At 38.4% G+C, this 25252-nt stretch overlaps 3 long non-coding RNA genes across 3 annotated transcripts; 2 read left to right on the top strand and 1 right to left on the bottom strand.

The window, feature by feature from the left end:
* On the top strand, nucleotides 1-1558 carry LOC119723359. The gene is made up of 3 exons (XR_005270539.1): nucleotides 1-211; nucleotides 395-557; nucleotides 837-1558. It is a non-coding gene; the product is annotated as an uncharacterized LOC119723359 (long non-coding RNA).
* Nucleotides 861-25252, bottom strand: LOC119723356. Its single transcript, XR_005270537.1, has 6 exons — nucleotides 24441-25252; nucleotides 22540-23801; nucleotides 6664-7441; nucleotides 5135-5573; nucleotides 2956-3198; nucleotides 861-948 (listed from the first exon to the last, which is right to left on the bottom strand). It is a non-coding gene; the product is annotated as an uncharacterized LOC119723356 (long non-coding RNA).
* Nucleotides 2107-3533, top strand: LOC119723358. Its single transcript, XR_005270538.1, has 3 exons — nucleotides 2107-2365; nucleotides 2493-2586; nucleotides 3004-3533. It is a non-coding gene; the product is annotated as an uncharacterized LOC119723358 (long non-coding RNA).

Here is a 25252-nt window from a genome sequence, read left to right as displayed (position 1 = left end):
AGAAGCCATCGGGAGTTTACCGAAGTATAACTATAAAGAATCAACACGTTGATATTCGCAAGTAATTTCATACAGATCCTCATTCTAAAAGGTGCCTCCAATAAAACAAAAATGCCTGCAAGAAAGAAGGAACCCCTCGGACGCTCAAGTCCGGCATCGGCATCAAACCAACCGTCACCATCAACTCGAACAAGAGAGACGCAAGAAAAAGGTACGTAAATCTGTTGTTTTTCCCCCTGAAACAAGTAGGCCTACATGTATCATCCCGTAATGTATAGTGTACCCGTATTCTAAACTCTAAACCCGCATTCGGAACACAAACATTCTGCGCTAATATCGATGCACCTAAACGCCTAGGCAACACATTTATAACAGGTTTTCTTTTCTTATCTAGTTAAACCCAAGAAGTCACCTAAGGCTACTAGTGTCCCGAAGAAAAAAAGGACAGTGAGCGGTTCTGGAATTCGTAAGCATAAACGGCAACATTCAAAGAAAACTAGCAAGTCTAAATCCCGTTCGAGGAAGACTAAGTAGACGGGCGGAAACACCACTAGAAGGTAAGCTGGATATTTGCAATCTGCACGACATCACATATATTCATGTTCCCCGACTTATTCAAAAATAACCATGGGAAGCAAAACGACATGTGAATGCAACTTTGACAAAAGCACGACATAGCCTGAAAGGACAATATCCGTCAACTCAACACATGCATGTATGTATAGAATAGAAAATTAACATACATGTATGTACATTTGATAGTACTAAGTACAAATACACATATAGGTTACTCACCCCTATCCATGAACTTGTTTCGTTTTCCGTCTCGTCTGCAGGTCTGTAATTGGAAATATCACATCATTTGTCAAGGACCTCCAATCACCTCCTCTCAAGCTGTTTCATCAACTCATCCCAAACTTGAGGCAACGGATTTGTAAACCTCAACATCTACAAAAAATTAACACAAGAGAACTTCATTATGAACTGAATTGTAAAGTTTGATAAACCTTACCTAGCCTACACAAATAATAATTACATCACGTAGTTAAACATATTAAAGATGACTATTCTATCTCCTAGTTTAAGCATGCATCATTGACATCGAAACTTAACAACTTGACAGCCTGAATCTGATGTAATGAAACTCATGATATCAATAACTTAGAGTAATAATGCTGCATGATACAACGATTAAAATATTTGAAAATGTTAAAAAAGTTCCATTAAAGAAGAGTAATTACACATCACACTGGAAACATTGCAACTGTAGTTGCGGGAGTGCTGACGAAGTCTCAATAGTGAAATCTCACTCTTTTCATCCTAAAACAATTGTGTATTTACTAATAACAGCATGCAAGTAATACAACACAAATCTATCCCCATTAAGCATATTACTAGTTAAAGCAGCAAATACTCAGAGTCAGAACTAAATGAATACAACTGAATCGGAGACGTTTTGGTGAAATCGCAAGCGCCATTTTATGTACAGACTTCCTTGAAGTTCAACGGAATTTGCTCTGGATGTGATGTGATTAAATTTCCAAGCAAAAAGTCTGGACTCGGGTTTCTTACATTGTCTGCTTTTGTTGTTACTTAACCAATTCATTTGATGGTACTCATTCTGGAAATTCTCCCAAACACGATAAACTAGTTCATTAGTATATGCCCCCGATTGTTACAGAAAAAATGCTTGAACAATACAAGTATAAAACTGAAAACTCCACCAAAATCTGGAATGAATCCTTGCTTTCTCACATGCAGCAATTGGTGAAAAATAAGAAACATTTGCATGTTGTCTGTAGTTTTGATTAAGTTTGATAGATTGGATCACATAGTTGTTTCCAACTACATGTATTTTTTATTTTGTCCGTCAGTGGTGCACCCAGGATTTGGCTGGGGGGGGGGGGGCTCACAATTCCTTTTTCCTTTTTTTTTAGAAGTTTAAATTTTTCAAAACTGTTGCCCAAAGATTTACACCTCAAAAAGCATACTACTAGACTAAAAAACAGATTGACCCCCAAAAAGTTGACAGAATTCCAAATACAATGTTGCATGCAGAGGCGTGTAGATCTCGTAATGACGAAAAATCAATCATTAATGAATGCACGCGGAGGAATATAGCCATTCCACACATCACTTACTAGTGATCAATGCACAAGTGTATAAAGGGCGAGATTTGGTGTGGCTTCACACCCCTTTGCCCTCAAAACATCTTCAACTGTACAACATTCACAAGCATCGTCTACCATGTCAGGCAAAAAGGAACCAGAAGAGAAGATAGAGCAAAAGAGTCAGCCGCAGTTATATTCAGTTTCTGTGTCCCCACATACTACGGCAACTCACACTGTCGAGCCCCAGGAAAAAGGTAAGCCTAGAGTCAGAAGAGTATTCAGTTATGACAAACGTGTCCTTTACATTTATTTCCCACACTACCCACTATAAACAGCGACAAATAACAGCCAAGTGACAAAAAAAACCATTATTTTTTTCAGACAACGGATCTAAAAAAGGTTCGAAATCTGATGACTCGAACAACTCGAACTCAAACAGCAGCAATGGAACAAAGGGGAATAGTAAGAAGTAAAGGTACGGGTTTACAGAGATGAACATTTCCTTGTAGCAACTGCCGTCATTCTGTGTTATCGACCTTATTTTGCAATACTTTTTTGTTGTCAACCACCATCTGGCAACTTCCAAAATAATTTGGGAACTAAATTCACTGAGAAAGGAGCCACGTCTTGTACAAGAGATTGTACATATGTGTTCAGAAATGTTTCAAGGTCAACCGTCATGCTTATCATTGGCGCGCATTGTTGAAACAGGGGGCACTGGCTGAGTATCCAGACCTCTTTTTGCTCAGCAAATACGTTTCTGTGGTTACCAAATGTCCGTGTTTAACAGCTCAATAAAATCGACAACAAAAATGCTACACAAAATTCATTGGAAGATACTCACCATTTGTTTGCATACTAGAGCTTGCATTTTCCTTCAATTTTGTTTCAGATTTATGATGGACTCGAAGAAAACCTTTGGTTCGCGTCGCATGGCAATAGCCTGAGTCCTCTGCAATGTTTCCATCTCATCAGCAATTTGCCAGTCAGTGTTAAGATGTACCAGTCAGCACTTCTCGACTTCGAGGATTTGTTTTCCGTCAATCGTCATCTTCATACTCCAATAATACAATCAATTACGCTGTTACTGTAACAAAATGCACATCATAAAAACAGTTTATTTTGTGAATCGCCGGCGTACATTTCACATTTATAACAGTATTTTATTCCAATTGAAGTTATGTACATTTAGTGGGTGCTCCTTGAAATAACTAAAAATAAACTAACTAACTAAACACTCATAACTAACGAAAAAAAAAAATGCAACTTTTACAAAACTTCTGTTCGAAACCCCAGTTTGTAAATACACATGTGCGAACATTTTGCGTTGTTTTGTGTCCATTAATTTTCAAATTTTAATTTTCAATTCCAGAAGAAAACAAAGTGTTATCTGGTTTTATAAATACAATTCAATTGAAACACCAATTCACCAAATACTAACTATGATGCTTTATTATTTTATTAATTTAACAAAGCAATCAATACACTGGGTCGTATGTATAAAAACTAGTAAATGCTAGGAAGTTTAAGCAAAAAGAAAAAGCATTTACATGTACTTTGGAGTACAAGCATTAAGGAAAAGCAAATGCTTGATTTCGTATGAATAATAGTTTTCCTTTACTGTTCAGCATTTACTAGACAACAGATAGCAAATGCTTCTTACTATTGGATTGTTTTCATCATGTTCATGGACGTATGATTGCCAACAATAGCGATTCTTTTGTGTGTACGAACTGCCGCGCACACACACAGGGTTTACACGTGGAGTAATAGTCCAAATCAAGTGATGCATACAGTACACGTAGTAGTACATTTTATCCTCAAATCCAGCAAAAATGATGACACTTTTCGGCAGTTGCAAAATACAAAAAGTATACTTTCATCATTCATGAAAATTGTAAAGGTCCACAGTGTCCTGTAGACGTCACAATTGCATAAAAATCACAGACGTGTTTAAGTGGGTAAAATCATACCATACACAAAGAGGTTTGTTTGTTGAAATAAAAAAAAAACCCAATAGATTGCAAAGATTGGTGACTCAATAAACTAAACAAATGACTTCATTTTGTTCAGTCCCCAGGGTGCCTTTGGATAAAATTTATCCTTAATCATTCTGTGCCGCACTGAATTTTACGCTAACACTTCTCATATTGTGAAAAAAATGCCAAATTATCGTTTCTAATTCTAGTAATAAAATACATAATAAAAAGTATTTAAATTGCGCATAAATGTTAGTCAAAATACAGTATATGGTATTATATGTAGTTTATCAACGTTTTGTGTCAATTTTGGGGCGATAAATATTAATAAATGCAGCAATTTTTCCGCAGAAGTATTTGCTTTATATTTTCAAGGTTGCCCCAACCCAGCCTTGAAAAATGACCAGTAAATGCTTGAAATCTGAAGCATTTACTCCTTTTTATTCATACGAAATGAAGTAAACACTTCTAGTCTAGCGAAAGCTAGCAAGTAAAAAGTAAATACTTTTAGCTTTCAGCAAATGCTTTCCAGTAAAAGCATTTGCTTCATTTTTATTCATACAAATCCAAGTACATGTAAATGCTTAAAAATGGGTAGTAAAAGCAAATGCTAGTTTTTATACATACGGCCCACTGTTTCTACTTTGCATTTAATGGAACAAAATGTTACTGAAATTGAAAATCTAATTGAAATTGAAAATCGTATTAATTAAATTATGTATGCATTACTGAATAAGTCTGTTTAGTAGTATCGAGGTACATTTTGGAAAAATTGATTTTAGGAATGTTACTGTCAAACAGAGAAGTGTTTGTAAACTAAAACACAAACACCAACTATACTTGATTTTTTTTAAGGAAACGTGTGCAGAATGGCATTTTTTATCGAAAGGAAATGCAACCCACAACATAGTCTTTTTCGAAGATACGAGTGAGCATTTGTCGCTTTTATTTAAAAAAAAAAATTCAAAAAGAAAAATTTCAAGACTTTTTCCTTTTGAGATCAATGTATGCAGAAATATGCTTCAGTCACTTGTCACTGTTTACCTTGTCGCAAACAGCTTCAAACTCCAAAAACCTTTAGAAAATGCTTCCTTTCAAAGATCAATGGTACAATCCTTAATTCAGTTTTGACGCTGTAGGTGTCGCATTCCAATCTGATATTGAATAATAAAGATAAAGAGATGCCCATAAGGCAGTAAAGTGGTGCAGAGGACTATTTGTTTGTGTGGATGTGTTTTTTATTATAATGTCCTGGTTAATGATTAATAAGCGGCAACCTTTTGATAGCATGTTACTGTTGTGTGGAAATATTCCCTGTGCGCCATTTGAACGTCAACGCTCTGAGAATACAGCCATCTTTGAATATTAAGCTCTGGAGAAAAACAAATTTGGCCTTTGAAAATGCCACAGGAGCCACAGGAGCAAACGGATGGATCACATGGTCGTGGAAAAAAATCCACCTCTTCTCGAGGTCGTGAAAATTCTGAAAAGGACAAGGGTGAGTGAAAAAAAATTAGCAGCAAAGGCTTGCTAAATAGACAAGCATCAGCATTCTTTTTTAAAGGGAAAATACAACATTTGCAAACATCAGAAAACGAAATGATCAAATTATCACGAAATACCTTACTGGATTGTTAGGAATGACAGTCTGAAGCATCCTTTAAAATCGTGGCTCCTGGTGTGCTGACATTTTCAAGAAAAACTGCATTTTTCCAACGCTGGTCGGCCGACCAGCGTTGGAAAAAAAACTGGCTTTTTTCAAAAACTGTTCTCATTTTTTCATATTTAGTTTTCTGAATTTTCTTTGCAATTGATTACACACCTCTGAAGGGGTACAAGCCTGCTAGACTGATTCTCTGACCTTACAATTCCCTAAAGTGTATTAAGTGCTCCGTTTCATCTGATTGGGGTCAGGGAACCTGACTACAAGAACATGATAGGTTTTCTTGGTTTTTCTACAAGCCCAAAACGTGAAACATGTCAGTTCAACAATATTTTCTATAACATACTAATCCTCCAAATCCATTTATTTCTGAATATTGAAGCAAAAGCAAATGTTGTACATTTCCTTTAATGTATACCGGAGAATAAGTAAATGTACTTTACTTAATGAACTAATGAGTGGTATTGGTTGCATGAGTTGAATTGAACAAAGAAATCGGTGCCGCCCTTGAAACATGTATGCCAAAGTTTAACCATATGCCACTTCATACAACAAACTGTCTATAGATACAAGGTTTACGAGCCAGGTCGAGAGTTTGATGGGCGGGCACACAATGTGTTGGATGGACTGTCCATGCCACCTACGAGAACGATGCTTAGAAACAGAACTCATCTTCAAAGAGCTTAAGCCTATACACGATTGTATTATTCTTATTGAGGGATTATTTTATTGTGTTAACTGTAAATACAAAGTCTAATTCATGTATGACTTTCTGTTTTCCGTTCCAGGTTCCGATGGCGGAGGGTGTGGTAAGTTGCTATGATTATTTTCACTTGTTAGAAATTGATAAATGTTTTAGAAGGCGAGAAAGCACTTTCAAGAAAGATTATATAAATATACCAAAACCAACCGTGAAATTGCAAGAGTGTTGTCACACAAGATGCACCCCAACTTTACTTCGCTAGTCACTGTCACGCCCCGGATCCAACCCTTTCTGACAATAGTTCACAGCCCAGGCCTTGAAAAAAAGGTTAAACATTAATCTGTCGAAGGTGCATTATTAGAAAGACCTCATTTTTTTCTGGAAATATTGCCAAGTTTTCAAAACTTCGTTTCCTTAAAATATTTAAAAACTATAAGCCTTGTTTTGATAATCAACATAATCCCCCTCTTACCCCAACCCCGATTTCCTCCCACACCACAGTTTAAAAACATTTTGTGTAGTCTCGATTAACATAAAAACTTTTTGAATGTTTTTTTTTGCATTAATTCAACATTCTCAGAAGTCTAAGAATGTTCAGGATCCATGTGAAATTCAATCAAAATCATATTTCAAGGTCAAGGTCATCAATGATATACATGGCATGATTATTTCAAATCCTAAATTGCACTTTACTTTATCAACTGTGACCTTTCCATAACAACTACAACCTACATGTACACTAAATATGTGGGTCCCCAAGTTAAAACCAGCAAACAAAATGTAGAAATGTACCACCTTTTCTGGCTTGAATTCCAGTGATTCTTTAGGACCACCTCCGCCCATCCAGGCCTGATGAGAACTACCTGACAATGCAGCTCAATACCCGTAGCGTACTGCGGAGGAAACATCTTTAGCTTCCAAGAAGCATTGAGCTGTCTCACCAATAACCATGGAGTTCTCTCACCTCGGCACACCTTTCGTCATACTAAAGCAAAGCAAAGAGATTCTTTAAACTTCTGATATTAAGTAAAGCTTGTAGAAGTCATTCCTCGTTAGATTTTTTTTAATGCCTTGATTCAGTAAATGTACTTTTTTTAAGAGAGAGGAGGGGAGGGTGCCTGGTACAATTTTTGCAACAAAACCGACATCTTGCAGGGGTGGCAAGTTCCTGGGTCACTGCCACTCTTCCGGAAATTGCACGGGCACATCATTCGGTCGATTCTTTTGTGCACATTATGTCATGTGGAGCTGTTTAGTGCCACACTCATGACTTGGAATAGAGTCCCCCTAAAAGAGTTGAAATCGAATCTATGGTTTTCTGACCCATTTTCATAATACATGTACCAAACAAGTTTTAAAACTGGTGATAGTTTTTTGGTGTGGCACAATATGTGCCACACCCCTGCCATGGTAAGACACCAAAGAGCCCTCGCCCCCGAGGGTTTAAGTGGAAACCGTCCAAAGTATCGACCAAGTATTTTTGTTCTTTTTGTTACAGTTTACGTTCATAGTTTGTTAATGGCGAATCCAAAGTGCCTTCTGTTGGCTGTGTGTGAGCTGCATGTGCATACATATTTCTGTTATGGACTATCCTACTTACATGTAGTACCACATAAGAATTTTGAGATTTAACCAAAAGTACAACTGCACATAATTTTTTTTCTTAATGTATGATGCACAAAAAAATATAATGCATGAACAGAAAGTCCTTTATCAGATCCATGAACAAGTCTAAGATTTTATTTGCATTGCTGTGATTACGTGTTAATATTATGTTTTTGCTTTCTTTCTAACTAATTTTGATCGCATTAAGAAAAATGAATCTGTGTAGTTTTCTATTTGCTAAAGCAAACATTTGTAGTTGACTAACGGTAAAACCGAAAAAGCATGCCTTCGTCAGTTTTGTGCAAGTAATCTAATGTTATTAAATGAATAATACAAACAGAGATTTTGAACTCTTCTTCATAAACAAAATTAGACAAGTACTTAAGTAACTGTACACAAAGGATATTTCACAGGATCATTGTTTCAACAATTTGATTAACATGTGCAATTGTGTATAATATTGAAAATTCCTCACATCCCATGAACAAAGATATTGACTAACCGAGGGACCACCAAGATAGGGCTGGTAGAGTACCGCAGCAATGTTTTGTTGAGTGAGGGTTAATGTCCTACTGAGTCGGTTTCTCTGTTCAACCTTATCATAAACATTACATACTAAATCTGATTGCATATTAGTCACCTTGAAAAGCCTTGAATACAGTTGCCCTTTTGGGAGCGTGGGTTTCCCTAATAATACTAACTTGTGTACTCAGTTGAACTATCTCCCTTTTGTCTTTTTGTTGGCGTTCGGTTGTGTGCTATTTACAAACCATGCATATTCCATGAAAAGCAAACTGTTTCGATTGAAATGTTTTTGTTTTGTTGTAATAACAGGTGAAAGGTGATGTCAAGAATGTACAAAATTCCACGCATAACCCCAAGGGTTTGCATTGGATAATTTGCACCATGACCCAAAAAGCAAGAAATGAAGAAAAAAATGGCTTGGTTGGGTGGGATGTAAGGATGCATGGAGTTCAACTTCTAAAGATGGGTGGGGTGGGTGGGAGGGCCAGAGGGAAGGCCTTGAAGGACTTGGTGGATGGGAGGCATAGTTTAGATAATGGGCGTCGGACTTATGAGGCATAAATTCTGCCTCATAGGTCCGACGCCTCATAAGTCCGACAATGAACAAATGCTGTTTCGGAGGCATCGGAGCTATGAGGTGTCAGACTTTTGTGGCGTCAGACCTATGAGGCGGAATAAATAAATGTTATACTTCATAAGTCCGACGCCTCACAAGTCGACGCCTCATAAGTCCAACGCCTCATTTTCGAAATTTCGGACTGGCGTCCGACCTATGAGGCATCGGACTTATGAGCAGACCCCGGGCTGGGTGGGGTCGGGAGGGTTAATGGGCTGGTCAGGATTGAGAATATTGAAAAGCTAGGTTGTGTTTCAAGGAAGGGTAGGGTGGGTGGGATATAGAAGGATATTAGGGCTCGTTGGGTTGAGAAAGTATTATATAGGACTTTGAAGGGTTTGGAGGATGGGAGGGCTAGGTGCGGTTGGGAGAAATGGTGGGATGGGGGTGGGAAGCATGTTTAGAGTTGAGAGGATTGAAAGGCAATGTTGGTTGGAGAGGTTTGGGTGAGTAAGGTTTGGATGCTGGAAAGGCTAGGTGTCTTAAGGATAATACATGTGTCGGGTGTGGTTGGGAGAATGAATGAGCCACGTGGGGTTAGGACAACAGGGCTTGTTTGGTTGGAAGGGTAATATGACTATATGGGGTGGGGATATGATGGGAGGGCTAGGTGGGGTTTAGTGGAGAAATGGTGGGGTTGGAGCAAAGGTTGGCTGGGTGAGTTGGGATGACGGTTGGGCTGAGAGGGGTCAAATGTTGGAGAAGTCTGGGTGGGGCTGGTTGGAGTCAGAAAGATGGGGCCATGTGGTCGGGAGAGCTAGGTGAGGTTTAGAGCAGAAATGTTGGAGTTGGGAGTATGGGTGGGGTGGGTGGGATGATCATTGATCGTTGGGCTGGGTGGGTTGGGATGATTGCTGGGCTGTTAAAGGTTGGGAAAATATTAGAGGTTCGATGGTTGAGAAGTCTTGGTGGGGCTAAGAGTTGGGTCAGGAAGATGGGGGCATGGGTTGGGAGGATGGGTGGACAGGGTGGGATTGGATGCAAGTGCTGTATTGGATGAGGAAGCTTGGGCTAGGTAGGGTTGGTAAAATGGGTGGGCAGGCTGGGGTCGGGAGAATGAATGGGTTGAGTGGGGTTGGGAAGGTGGGTTGGCCGAGTGTTAATTGGATTGGTGGGCTGGGGGTTGGGGTTGGGATGGGATGGGTGGACTGGGTGGGGTTGGAGGATGGGATAGTTGGAGGTTGGATTCTGAGGATTGTTGGGCGGGGCTTGGGTACAAGAAGAAGGGTTTTGGAGAATGGGTGGGGTTTTGATGATGGGTCAGCTGATGGGGTTGTGAGGATGGTTGAACTTAGCGAGATCAGAAAATGGGGGCCGGGACAATGTGCAGTCCTGAGGATTGGAGAGTTGGGTGGGGTCTGGAGAATGGGACTAGGTTGAGTTAGGAGAATCGGGCAGCTGGCTGGTTTTGGGCTGTTAGATGAAGTTAGGTTGACAAGATGCTTGGGCTTGGCTTTGGTCAGGATGATGGGTGGGCTGGGTGTGATTGGAATGGGTGGGTTGGGTTGGGTTGGGCTGAAAGTATGACCTGGCTACATGTAGGTGGAGTTGAGGATGGAGGGCTGGAGGGCAACAGCCCCCCCCCCCCCCCCCCCCCCCCCGCAATGAAACCTTGTTGCCCCCCAGTGGGCCCCCCCCCTTCCCGAGATTTTGAGTTTCTAAAAAATGTATCATTGATCTACATGACACCCCCCATGAAATGTTCCAGCCCCCCCCCCCCCCCTGACAAATTCCTGGCTACGCCACTGTTTGGTACAGATGATGAATGGAATGGGCGGTCTTTGAAGGATAGGTTGGGTTCTGAGTGGAGGGCTGGGTTGCATTTACAGGATTGTTGGGCTAGTTTGAGTCGAAACAACCTGTGGACTTGGTGCGGTTTGGGCGATGGGCGGACTAGACAGGATAAGAGGATTGATGAACTTGACATGATTCGGAGGATGGAGCTGGTAGGGTTGAGAAGGAAGTGTCTGCAGGGTGTGAGTAGTGTTTGCTCTGTTGCTTTTGGGAGGGATGTTGTGTAAGAAATTTCAAAATTAATATGCTCCCCAGACCTCTGAAGAGACTTCTACAAAATTGCACTTGATGCTAAAATTTAAAAAATGTCTCCAAATTTATAAGAATTCCATGACATCTGTCTAAAAAAATATGTGAGTGTAATGTATGAAAACAGTTATACAGCCCGACAGTCCGAAAGTTTGATAGGCCAAAGGTTCAATAGTTCGAAGGTTCTTTAGTCCGAAGAGTCATTAGACGGAAGGTTCGTTAGTCCGAAGTTTCGATAGGCCGAAGGTTTGATAGTCCGAAGGGCCCATTAGTCCGAAAATAGAATAAGGTAAATTAATCCGAAGGTTCGCTGGTCCGAATAGATGATAAGGTTCAATAGTCCAAATATACGGATAGGGTTCGGTAGTCCAAATTGACAATAATGTCCGATAGTCCAAATTGAATAAAGTTTGATAGTCCGAATGCGCAATACTGTTCGGCAGTCTGACACTTCGGACTATCAGACCTTACTGTTGATTCGGACTATCGGACCTTATTGTCCATTCGGACTATCGGGCCTTATTGTTGATTCAGACTATCGGACCTTATAGTCTTTTTGGACTATCGAACCTTATTGTCAATTCGGAAATATGAACCTTCGGACTACTTAACCTTATTCTAAATTCGGACTACCGAACCTTCAGATAAATGAACCATTAGACTAATGGACCTTCGGATTAATGAACCTTCGTACTATTGCATCAAATGTTCGGATTAACCAACCTTATTTCATTTTTGGACTAACGAACCCCCTCTTATGGAAATTTTGTGCATTCGGACTTAAAAACCTTAGGACTTAAGAACCTTTGGACTATCGGACCTTCAGACTATCGGGCCCCCCATGAAAACAAGGTTAATGGTTTCGTCACCGCTAGGCAGTTTTGGAGGCGAGTACTTTTTTCCGAGTACCGAGTACTGCCGAGTACGAGTACTTGTACTTCCCAGTACAAGAACAGGTTTCAGAGTATGAGTACTTGTACTTCCGAGTATGAGTACGAGTACTTGTACTTCCATGTTGTATTTACGAATACGGTCATACAGCAAACAGCTCATTGTGCGTAATTGGCCCAGGCCAAGTCAGACCAATATACAGACCCACTCATACATGTACATGTAGCTGTTAAATGTGATTGTCCGGACGTGCGCATAGTAAAATCAGAAAACTTTGATTTCTCTACAAGCCAACCATTACCATTTCAAACTGAAAGTATCGATAAAATAAGGCAGTGATAAGTCAAGCTATACCATTTTTCCCCAAAGTAATGCTTTTCGAGTACGAGTACTTTGATGATCGAGTACAATTTCGACATGTCGAGAACCGTCATTTTTAGAACGAGCACTTTGACATTCCAGCATGAGTATGAGTACTCCAAAAAGTACTTGAGTAGCACTTGAGCACAAGTACTACAACCCTGTCATTAGATAAAATCCATAATCTCTTAAATTATTTATATCTCTAAAAATTAATGTGGCCTGACGTTGCGAACTTAGCAAGTTCTTCTTCAGAGGCTAAAACAGAAATCAAATTATTTATGGTATGGTATCAACACATACATGTACATGTAGTACAAGTACATGTACACAAACTTGACAAGACCACACATGTCTGTGACTGCCAGCAAATCACTCAACAGTCACAGGCCACAAGGTCAACACACAATAATGGATTTCCCTTCTTTTAGGAAACCAGTGATTATCAACACTCCATTACTGATAATTTGGACAAATGTACTATTACTTCCTTATTGCATGAACCTTAATATGACACAGGTGATCAAGCTGTCAAAACCTTTTGGCAGGGTCGTGACAATAAGTGCGAAAAAAAGCAGGCAAAAAAGCAGATTTGCAATTTTCAAAAGGGGATCTGTCTCTGAGATAATTTGGTGTAATAATGTGACTGATTCTTGGGTTGTGAGCAAGGGGCTCACATGACTCTGGTCCACTATTAGGGATGGTGTTTGGGTTTTTTTTGGCTGGTATTAAATTTCTTAGGTCCTGTTTATTGACTTTGATGGGGGGATTTGAGAGTACATATATCATGGGAGGTTTTTTAGTAAGCCTTTACGTGTAGCATTTCAGTTTAACACGGCTGTACAAATAATCAAACCATACATGTACATAAACATGTACATGTATACAAGTACATATTGTATAAAAATTAAACCGTCCACAAATAAAACATGTTGTAAATTGGGAGGATGTTGAGATGAAAACCAAAAGATCACGACAACAAAATGAAGACATTGAAGACGATTTCACGACAATAGTGATGATTATAATGAGGTTGAGGACACAGCTGAAACATGATGACAGTGATGTTGACACTGTGGATGACGATGACAATGTTGATGATAGTCAATGGCAATTGGGATGATGATAATGATATTGTAGGAGACTACTGTCAACAGTAACATTGTGAATTCTGGTGAAGTGCAGAGGGAAGACATCGACGATTGTGTGGACTGTGGTAATGACGACGGTGACGATGATGACTTTCACATCAACAATGGCGCATTTGACATTGACGTCAACAATTGTGACAATGATGTTGACGTCAACAATCGTGACAATGACGTTGAAGCCAACAATGGATACAATGACGTTGACTTCAACAATGGCGACAAAAATGTTGACGACAACAATGGTGACAATGATGTTGACATCAACAATGGTGGCAATAGCAGTGACGTCAACAATGGTGAAAATTGCACTGATGATAATAAAGACATTATAGTTTACGACAACAAAAGCGGTATACAGAGAACATTAATGTGGTGTATCTGGTGTAGCGCAGAGGGATGATGGAAGAGACAATGGTGATGATGATATTGACTTCATGGTGCAATGATGTTGACATCAACACTCGTGACAATGACATTGACGTCAACATGGATGACAATGACATTGACGTCAACAGTGGTGACGGGACAATGGTGACACTGGCGTGAACAATGGTGACAAACAAACTGATAACGTGAACGATGGTGACAATGATAATGACGTCGGCAATGGTGAAAATGAAATTGATGTTAACAATTGTAGTGTTGTAGGACTCAATTCCAGGACTCGGACTTAAGACAGTCTTGAGCTGCAATTTTGGAGACGTCACCTAGAGTTGAGTCACATTGGCAAAAGATTCAGACTCAGAATCAACCATCATGCCTCATACTTGATGCTGATGAATCCTGACTTGCGAGTCACATAACATTTTGTAGCAAAAACAAAATCCTTTAAAATCATAATTGTGATGTTTGTGTCCCAAAAGCGATGTTAATTAAAGCAATGTTAAATATCGTCAAGCACATGAAACGTACTGCATAAATCTCCAGGTGTTGTTGCAAAAAATAAAGTTTGTTATTAAATGCAACGTTCCCCGCCAATGCGACAGTGCATCACTTATATCTTTTATGTCCTTGCACTACCATTCTGTACAAATGTGGCTCTGACTTGGACTTATAAAATGACTCGTGACTCAGACACAAACCAAATGACTCAAGCTCGGACTCGACCCATGTGACTCGAGACTAAGACTCAACTCACACAACTCGAGAGCATCATTGTGAAAGAGAAGGAAAAGAGAGACGATAAGAATTGCGAAAATGTTGCTGATGCATTTGATGATAATGACGATGAGACCTTGAATAAAGACAATGACGATGACAGAGATGAATTTGTCGTTTGAATTCATCAGTGGAATTTGAACTGTATTATGACAATTATGTTATTATTGCTATGGAAGAACTGGAATCTTTTATCCAGATGAAGCCGTAAACAAAACATGAAAAAACACAATTTATTTCAAAAGCGAAAGACCTGCTGATGTACATGTACATGTTGTACTTATAGTGGTTAAAGATACTGATTACAATTTTTGTTAACACTGCCTCTGTAAAAAATGAAAGAAATGTTATCACAGTTTCAGTACCCCCTTTTCCTGCTCGAGCCCTCCCCTAGGGTGCACAAGTGCCTGACGCTGATGACACTGACAACATTCAATTTCAAATGCAACTATAGCTTCGCGTTTGTTGTTACAAACACAGAGTGGTCGGGTACAAAATGTAGTCAACTATTTTATAAAACACTGTCCAGTTAAGTTATGAATATTTTTATATCAGGAAATTAAATCCTTCCCAAGACAATCAATTACATTTCAGTATACATTCCATGTACACATACAAGTTATTTCTGGCTTGATAACGTCATTAGTCAAAAATGGGAAGTGAATACAGATTTAGTTCGGAGTGGATGTTCATTGTGAAGTAAATGAACTTCCGGTTTGATGACGTCGCAGTATTTGGAAGCAAAAGGTGAACATTGTAATGGTATCGTTATTTGGGCTAAGATATCGACATGGATCAAATGATAGAATTAAATTTAAAATATGATCGTTGGCAAATTCTCATAAAAGTAACTTCCGGTCTGATGACGTCATGAATTTGAAACCTTGCCAAGTTATCTGTGGTTAATCAAAGAATATCAAGGGTCGATTTGGTAAAATTTGAACCTATGGTTTTAAAAGTAAAGAAAAGAAACAATATTTTATGTGCTGCTAGGGGGCACCCTTTCGGATGATGATGTCATCACACTGTTTTTGTGTCTGGCATTCCTCACTAAACACTTTCATAATATATGTGTCTGTAGTAAAATGCTTCCGCTTTTGAGTTACATGTATATTCAGTTTTTATTGCACTTCCGGTAACACCGGAAGTGAAGGTCAAGCGGTTTTGTCTCTGGGAACACAAAATGTTTCTCACGACATCGTCTACATTCTCACGAAAAAACAAACACAATACTCTATTTAGTTCAAAAGATATAACGCAAATTATTTTGTCAAAATTTGCCCCTAAATCGCTTGTAATTTGATACCTGATGACGTCATGATTACGTAACAAAATTTATAACATCTTCGGAACATGGTACAAGTTCACACAAGGCTTTGTGATCATACCGTGAACCGTTCGGAAGAAATGTTGCTTTGTTTTGATGTCAGGCTAACGTCTTCATTTTGAATTCACCTAACTTTGACCTTCCGGTAGACCCGGAAGTAAAGGTCAAGCGAGTTCAAGTACATGACAAGAAATGTTAAGCGATTAATGGTCTATCTGATTACAGAATACAAACATCATTGAATGTTTAGTTCAAGAGTTTTAGGTGAAAGTAATTGGTCACTTTTTCAGATAAAATCACTTGACACCTGATGATGTAATCATGACGTCAGAGTAATATGCACCACTTCGGATGAGGGTCGATACATATTGAAAGTTACAAGTTCATACTATATATCGTTTAAGAGAAAACCCGCGGAGAAGTATTGTCCGGAAAAAAAAAAAAAAAAAAGGAAGAAAGTTTAATCGCAACAAATCCAAAGAGTGGTCGGGTTGTGCCCGATCACTCAATGATAGCATTTAGCGCATGACAAGACTGATGATGAAACCACGTTTTTGAATAAGCATGATAAAAATGACACGTAAGAGGACGAAGATGACACTTGTGGTGAAGTCAGTGGTGACAGTGACAAGTAGATGATGACCGTGACAGAACAGATGACTGTGACAATGACGGGGACATTTATTTGTAACATACAGTTTACAACATGCACTCAACACTTTGCTACGTTTTGTAAATTGCTAGGAGTTGATCGACATCTTAAGCATGTGTTCCTGAATTTTTTTTTGTAATACTCAGACGGTGCTCAACTCAAGATACAAATCTTCCCTCTTACATGTATATTGTGACAGAGAAGACCATGTCATGAGAGTAGTGGGGTCAAAGGGTCAGACAGGGCAGGGGTGTACAAGTTGGGCTTGTAATAAGTTTTGAGTGCTGTTTTTCAATGATGTACAAATTCCTGTTCAGGGGAAACCTTTGGGATTTTCCTGGATTCATTTGACATCTGGCATGTACATGTACAGTAGTTCAACATAGGGCACATATTATTATTTTTCTCAGAGTGACTTTTTTCCCCAAAAATCCTGAAGGAAAAAAGATTCAACACAATCTGTGAAGGTGCTTCATGTACAAATTCCCCAAAATATGTGGCATCAAAGAAAATCAGTCTGGCATAGTTTGCAAGACGGAAGATACGTCTCGGTTTTTCCCCTCGAAATTAATTTTTTAAAAATTACATACTTTGTGAAAGATTAATAAAAATTGAAATAAATAAGTCCTCCATTATGTGTTGAATGACAAAACTTTTGAAAATAAAGGACTTCAACCATGTAATTTTAATCTGTGATGTATTCAGGTTTCATGGCTGGTAGCAGGAATTAGGATTTTTGATTTTAAAAAAAAGTGGCATCACATTTTCTTGCTAAAGGGCCAGTTGACAGTTGTGCGATACGGGCATTTTCAATTCTAAAAAACCCCCAAAGGTGCTCCCCTAGCATATTTGTGACTACTCCTATTAAAGGCTGAACTCCCTTCTACTATTTTAACCAATGATTAATTAATTCCCAATTCCCACACACTTTCTTTAAGCCTTCCAATTTTTTCCTGGTCCACAAATTATAATAAAAGATTACATCTCCATCCTTGATTGTGTCCCTTCCCCATTAAAAAAAATGTACAAATGTACAGACCCTACCTACCCTATTTTGACAGCACCGACCCTGATTTTTTGTGGGGGGAGGGGACTAAAAGTGAGGAAAAAAACATCGATTACTATCTTTTACCCTTGACTACACGCAGACACCTACATGTGATCATCACACCAAAAATTCCCCCCCCCCCAAAAAAAATCCCTACCTACATGCACAGGTGTACACAAATGTACCCTATTTTCAAATGCCATGTATTTGGAAGCAAAACCATTTTTTATTTTGGCCTAATATTTTGGCAATTTTTATAAATAGGGGATTCAAACTGAGCCTCTATTCAAAGTTTTCCCCAGCTGCTAGACTGTTTCTGAAACATCTCTTCGTACCCATGTCGATGTAAAATTCTTTTCCGTACCACTGCACATGTATTTTTATTTTATTTATCGGTGAACAAGCACAATTTACAAGTACATGTATTGCAGTGAATATCAAGGTCAACACACTCTGGTCGTAATATGTGCATACATGTACAGCACATGTACACGCACATGAACAAAACCATTTCCACGATGTACATGTACATACATGTATGTCTATAAATTTAGCACCGTTTGCACTTACAGCATACATGTAGTAGACTTATATTTGTATACCATTAATTAATTATTTTTACAATATCCAAATTCCTGGATATAGTATGAGTTTACTTTTAATTATATTTAGAGAAAAAAAATCCCTCTCTAAGAATTTTTGTAATGATAATGCTTGAATTGATCTTGATTAGGATCCGCGTTTCTGTCTTCAAAATTATGTATTTGGATATACATTGTGTAACTCAAAGTTCTGTGGGATCTTCTGTGTGATATTTGTAAAGACAGCCTGTAGACTACACACGGAAATACCATGTACCGGTAGCAACATAAAATACACTCCTCATAGACGATACTGAAACACAGATAATTATATGCATTTGTCGCTGTGCAACGTGGCTAAGGTCTCGACCTTTATACATTTTGCCCCAGCTCATTCATATGCAAATCAACACGGTTGCCATGGATTGAGGTCAGGGTTTGGAAATGAACCACCTAAGTGACGTGTACATGTACATGGATGTACAAGTTGAATTGGCCTATTCAGCACTACTGCACTATCTTGTGCAGTGCATGTGCATGGTTGGGTTATTTCTTTAAAAAAAAACAGTGCTGGAAATCTCCAATTCACTGCATGAAACTAAAATTCAAATGCATGTGATACACGTATGTAGGGTCCTCCGTAACTGCCTGTGTTATCTCTGCAAACACTGCCATTATTAAACGGTTGATTTTATTTTAATACTTTTTTTTTTAAAAGTGGATTAAGAAAAAAAAGTAAAATTGAAGTATGATTCCCGCCTTTATCTCGACCTATTTAAACTCATTTTTTTTTAGACCTACATCATATTTGTGGCGATATATCGTCCAGCGCTACATGCAATGTTTGAATTGAGAATTTTGATTTGAGAAATTTTTAGCCGTCCTGTTACATGTACACCTTCTGAGAGGAAGCCTATATTTTCACAAAGTTGTTTTGATTAATCAAATTAAAAAATATAACCGAATAAGCGACACTTTGGTCGATTACTGGAGTGACTGAATAATACTTGCAGTCTTGCAGCCCTATAATTAATCTCTCTAAATAAATGAGTTAATCGACTCCCAGGGTTTAGACTTTTGTATTTGGATGCAATAAAGCCGAATAAAAAAAATATATGTTTCTCGTCCGGGTTTTTGAAAAAAAAGGAGGAAGAGGGGCTCTTTATTTTTTATTTTTTATTTTTTTCAAGATGGCCGCCCTTTTAAAATTTCCTGCAATCGTTGGTGTTTCCACTGTTCAAAGACACTTTTAAAATGAAAGACAAGTTAGACAAGAGAACTGAACATATTTGCAGTGTCATTTCGAGTTGTATTGGTCTACAATGAACAGTTTTAAATGCATTTGCTTTAACCGCCAAATTTGTGGACTTTTTCGGTGTTTTTTTTTACTGCATTTTTCAACAATAAAAAATAATTTAAAAAATCCAGGTGGCCTCCAAAAAGGAAGCGTGCGGGGACGAGAAACGTGTTTCTTTTTTACCTCGCCTAATCAAAGAAAAGTATTTTGTCGAAGCACAGATTTCCAACCACATTTGTACTATCCCAAATGTTAATGCTTTTGTGTACTGTTTGCAAGTATGCCCTAAAATTAATAATGTACTGTCTCATTTTAAAAAATGTCGTCAATTAACCCTTACTCTCTGAGGGTAGTTTACTGCATGTCAGTTGGTTATGCCAATGCCCTCCAGCTGCAGTTTATTGGCAGATAGTTTGTCTTAACAGTGAAGGCTCCAATTGGCAGGAGTTGGAGGCCCTGGAGGATGCCTGATACTGACCAGCTGGGGGCACTCACTTTGTTATCAGAGGACTCTCATTGTTCTCTGTGGCATGTATTGGAGTGCCTGTCCAGTTACCCTTGAAATGACATGGCAGATATTGGAGGGCGGTGCAAAAAACATATGCCATTTTCTTAAGGCACATAATGGCATGCGTTGGAGGGTCCAGTTGGGTAAGGGTTAATTTAGGAGAGTTGGGGGGCACTTTTGAGAGAGAATTTTATCTTACTGTCGATCCACTTTCCCTCATAAAAATTGCAAGAATTTGTCACTCTGTCCTCTAAATAGAAACAAACAAGCATTGATTTATACTTTGAGGAAAATATCAAACTACATGTAACACATACAATTGCTGTTGATATTTTAATCAAATTTGCTAAAATATATCAAAATCTATTTCATTTTTATTTTTGGAAAGAATTGCACAATTTTTAGAGTTTGTTTCACAAAATCTTTCAGAAAATCTATTTTTAACAGACTGCATAAAAATATGTTTGTAGGACTGCTCACTAGACTTAAGAGAAACTTGTCATATGGATGGAAGAAAAATTCATGTGCTTAATATCAGTAGTTGATTACCCTTGACATTGATACAGGAACCGATATGTACATGTAGTGCAGCACACGCAACACTGTTTATTGAACTTGACTACCCCTACTCCTAATAAATACAACACAAGCTCAAGCATTATACACATGCACAATACCAAGGTGACCCTTGACCTCAGCACTGTATCATGTAGTGCATGTGTATGCATTGTATGCTACATGTGTATTAATGGACTATGCAATGTAATGCGTGTTTTTTTTAAACCATAGATTTAGTGGACTTGGCTTAATCATGAAGATCTATCACACAAGAACACTGCATAAAGTTGGGACCCCATAAAATAAAATGATATGCCAAAAATTTTCTTCCTCAGAAGCTGAAAACAAAATAACACGTTCCGCTCAGAATGATCTGTTTCTGTACACTGCAGGACTTAGTCAAAAATAATGTTTGGAGACATCCAAACAGATCTGAAAATGCCAATGATATTATTTAAAAACACAAGAACATTTATTTGATGTTCTTCTTTCATATTTGACTGTCCAAATCAATTTTTATTATATAATTTATTATTATGAGTCTATATTATTATTCATTTTTAGGGACTGATATTTCATGAAGCACCCCCCCCCTTAATTGTTTTTTTTAAATTATAATTAGACAGGGTCAAAAACCATTTACTGAAGGGGCAGAGATATAGATGGGGTCAAAATGTCTCAGCTGGTAAAGAATCATCCCTCCCCCCCCCCCCCCACACCAACAAAAAATGCAAGCAAGTGTTGAAAAGAATGCTGTTTTTTTTTCAATATACTGCATTTTTTGGAATTCAATTACCAAATGAAATCAGTTGATTTCATTTAGAGAATACAGCATTCCACAATTGGCAGTACAATATATTGGAAATATCAATCAGAGTCTTTTTTAAAGTTACAGAGTAGGGTTAAATATTTTGTAAAAAAAATCTTTAACATAAAAAAAATTAAACAAATGTTGTCACCACAACAAAATTAAACTGAACATGATATGCATCAAAATCATCCAAGGATATTTATTCGACAAATTACGTTCCAATGTACGAACACGATAAAGCAGCAATTTTGTACAAAGTGTATCAACTATTATCAAGTGCAACATTCAAGAAAACCTGACAATGACATTACATGTATGTGCATTTTCTACAGTCAAACATTAGTGTTCAGTTTCAATAATTGGTAATTTTAATTTACATTTTTTTTGATGACATTTTCTTGTTTAAGAGACGTACTCTTCAGTCAAGATCAGAATGATTTACGTAAGGAAAAAAAGTCAAAGTTTAAACTACATTCAACTTCAACTTGTCACTAACATGACTAAGGACATACTTAATGTATCCCAGCTGATGATTCCACTAAGGTATGATTCAATACTTTAAATGCTCTTAAAAAGAATTATTAGTTGGGCCCTACCCGCTTTTCGGTCTCAGTCTCAGACAAGTCGGAATTGTTTACGATGAAAATCTACATTTTCAACAATTCTTTTCAAATTCAATTATCTACTGAGTAGTTTTGAGAACACATTAAACTAGTTGAGTGGGTGTGGTACTTTTAAATGGTGGATCATTGAACACATACTCAAAATATGCACTACACACGACCTCATGTCAGGGTGCATAATGCAGCCAGCCGCATGTAAACGTCTGCTTTGGAGTTAATTTTAGACGGTCCAGCACTTTTTTCGCCTCAAAAACACACATTTTGAAACAGCATATTGACATAGTTTGCTCATAACCAAATCTTAAAATATCATGAAATATTTACATTACCATATTCTGTGCTTCTTGCAAGTGAAAACAGCAATTTTCTTGTGAAAACTTTCTATAAATCCATCAAAACCCGCAACTTTGCCTTTCTCCATTTTACAACTAGGGAAGCACAGAGCATGCTCAGAAAAACTGTTTGTTCGACGATATCTTGGCTTACTCCAATAAGTACAACATAAATGCATGCAGTATGTTTCACTCAATGGAAAACTGCCATAAGGTATGCGTTCATCTCTTCAAGGCAGGTATGTCAGCTTCAATCAAATTATTTTCTTCAGATGCAGCTTGAAAAGTTCCATTGAGTACAAACATAAAAATGCATCATTTAAATACAAAGATTTTGTCTCAGTTTTTAAGCGATCTCTGCCCGGGAAAAGCCGCTAGCAATTATACCTATTGGTCTGTACCAATATAGTCCACTGCACGTGCGCTATTATGTAATAATCTCTAGTGTCATTAGTCCGTATTTAATTCCAACTTATTGTGTGATTCAAGTCAATCCTTTTTTTAACAAGAAATAGATCATGATGGAAAAGAAAGATAATTAGGGAAAACGAATCCAAAGTTATCAGCGTCCAAACAAAAGAATTTCGTACATCAAATAAAATTATCATATCGGCCAGTTCGAAATGGTGAAATTCGCTGCTCAAACATTCTGATTTTGTAAACTGTGAACGAATGACCTAAAAAGATCAATAGATCGTTTGTATTAAACGTGGCTTGAGCAGCCTAATCAATTATTAATTGCAAGATTTATTCAGGGTTATTCCGTCCAGAGTCTACACACAAAAGAAACACCGGACGAGTGCTTTCCTCGAAGTGCCAACGGGGGCATCTGGACCAGAGCACGGCACGTGGCCTGCGCGTGTCCGCTAGATGAAAATACTCCCCGGATTAGGTACTCATTGCCCTATCTCTCTTCTGCCTTTTCGACATTAAAGACCAAAACCTTCAAGACCTCTTTTCTTTAATTGTTTTTCGACCCTATTTAGCTTTGATTGAAATTGTGATGGCGTTCTACTGGCAGACACTGCGGGAAAGAAGTTTAGCTCAAAGCCATTTGCGAAATTTGCATTTTTATACGATCGCACCATAAGGTTTGCATAAACATCAGGTCGCAAAAACATTTTAAAAAATAAGTAGTTCAGGTTGTCATCATGTGTTTCGTGCTGTCCCTTGATGATGACTACAGAGGCTGCCCGTCAAGATTGCGCCGTAAGGGGGCCTCTGAAACTGGCTTCCGATCCAAATGTGTCTCGTTGATTCTGCGATCAGAGGAAAAGCAAAAGGAGCAAAAGAAAGAACAAGGAATCAGATCGTGAGAGATGTTTGAGATAAACTGACTGAGCAGAGAGTGCAACAAATACATTTTGTGAAGGTCGTAACCCTTGGTCCACAAAGAAAATTGCAAGAAAATGTGCTATTGGACCTCCATATTTTCCATTTACAACAAAAGGTCCGTATCTCAGTGCATTTGCTTTAACACTAACTAATCGCCATTGAAAGTACTTTAATGAGATTATTTTAAGCGATATTTACGTCATCAAATTACGGTCAAATTTCAATTTTAAACATGCATTTTTCACTATTTATTCCATCTAAAAATATATCTTCTCAAAACTTAACGTAATATTGGCTTCGTTCGAAAATTATTAGAATTTATTCAACGCAAGGCTATGCGTGGCTTAACCAATTATGATAAACAATATTATTGAGACTTAATTCTGAAAAGAATGTTACACTGCATGAAATTATGAACCATAAAACTAAATAAATTCTTTTAACGTGGACAAAGAATGCGCCGTTCCATCGGGTTTGCTCTTAACAAATCAGCAGCTCAATTTCCAGTAGTTTAGGGGTCTATCTTGCTGGTAAAGGTACACCTCTTTAAATAGCAATTTTACCTGTTTGCATGAGGCAGTCATCACGTCTTTCCGAGAATTCTACGAGGCGGAGACGACTCCCGGAGAAGCCACATGAATACGGATGCTTCTTGCTGCTTTTGTCCGGCCACTTGAAGTCTAAAAGATAGTCAGAATTACTGCGATTCTCTTGCATATCTGACGCCATTACTGTTCTGCACGGCAGTGTTTCTGGGCGAAATTTGAGTGAATGGAGACTAGAGTCCGTATTGGCTCGTCACTTCCCCCAGTTGGTGGCTGGTTCCGTGGGGAGGTTTCCGCGTCGACCGGTCCGTGTTGCGCTGACAAAACAAACCGCTCAGCTGAATAAATTACCCGTGAACTTCACACAGAGGAAACCCGCGTTTGGATTTAGGAAAATATGTATCCTACAACGATTTACGGATACCACATTTTTCTCAGGGTTTGGAGAAGAATCCTAGATTAAGCAGATGGATTAATTAACGTCAAATGGCAAGGAATTGGTAGACAAATTTGCAGAAATTTTGGAGGCTGTTTGGAGGAAATGCAACCATCACAATGGATGTCCTCGCCGCGCTGGGCCGTTTCACACCGCCTACTGACGCTTCAAGTTCTTTGTTCGCTTGGATGGTGTCGCAGGTCACAGTGAAGTCCATAAAGCAGAGCACAATATGGCGAAATGTTCAATTTTGCCAGCAAAATAAGATGCGATGCCCCGTTAAGGCTTAAACCAAATTTGCGGTTCAGTTTGATCGGACAAAATCCGAAATTTGTTTAACGGCCATGATGGACTCAGCTCAACGGGCGTTGTCTCTCGGTCGTGATGACGTTGC

The sequence above is a fragment of the Patiria miniata genome, unplaced genomic scaffold (assembly GCF_015706575.1).
Source record: "Patiria miniata isolate m_02_andy unplaced genomic scaffold, ASM1570657v1 HiC_scaffold_17, whole genome shotgun sequence".
Lineage (NCBI taxonomy): Eukaryota > Metazoa > Echinodermata > Asteroidea > Valvatida > Asterinidae > Patiria > Patiria miniata.
The sequence above is the reverse complement of the archived record's forward strand: the minus strand, read 5'-3'. Positions and strand labels throughout refer to the sequence as shown.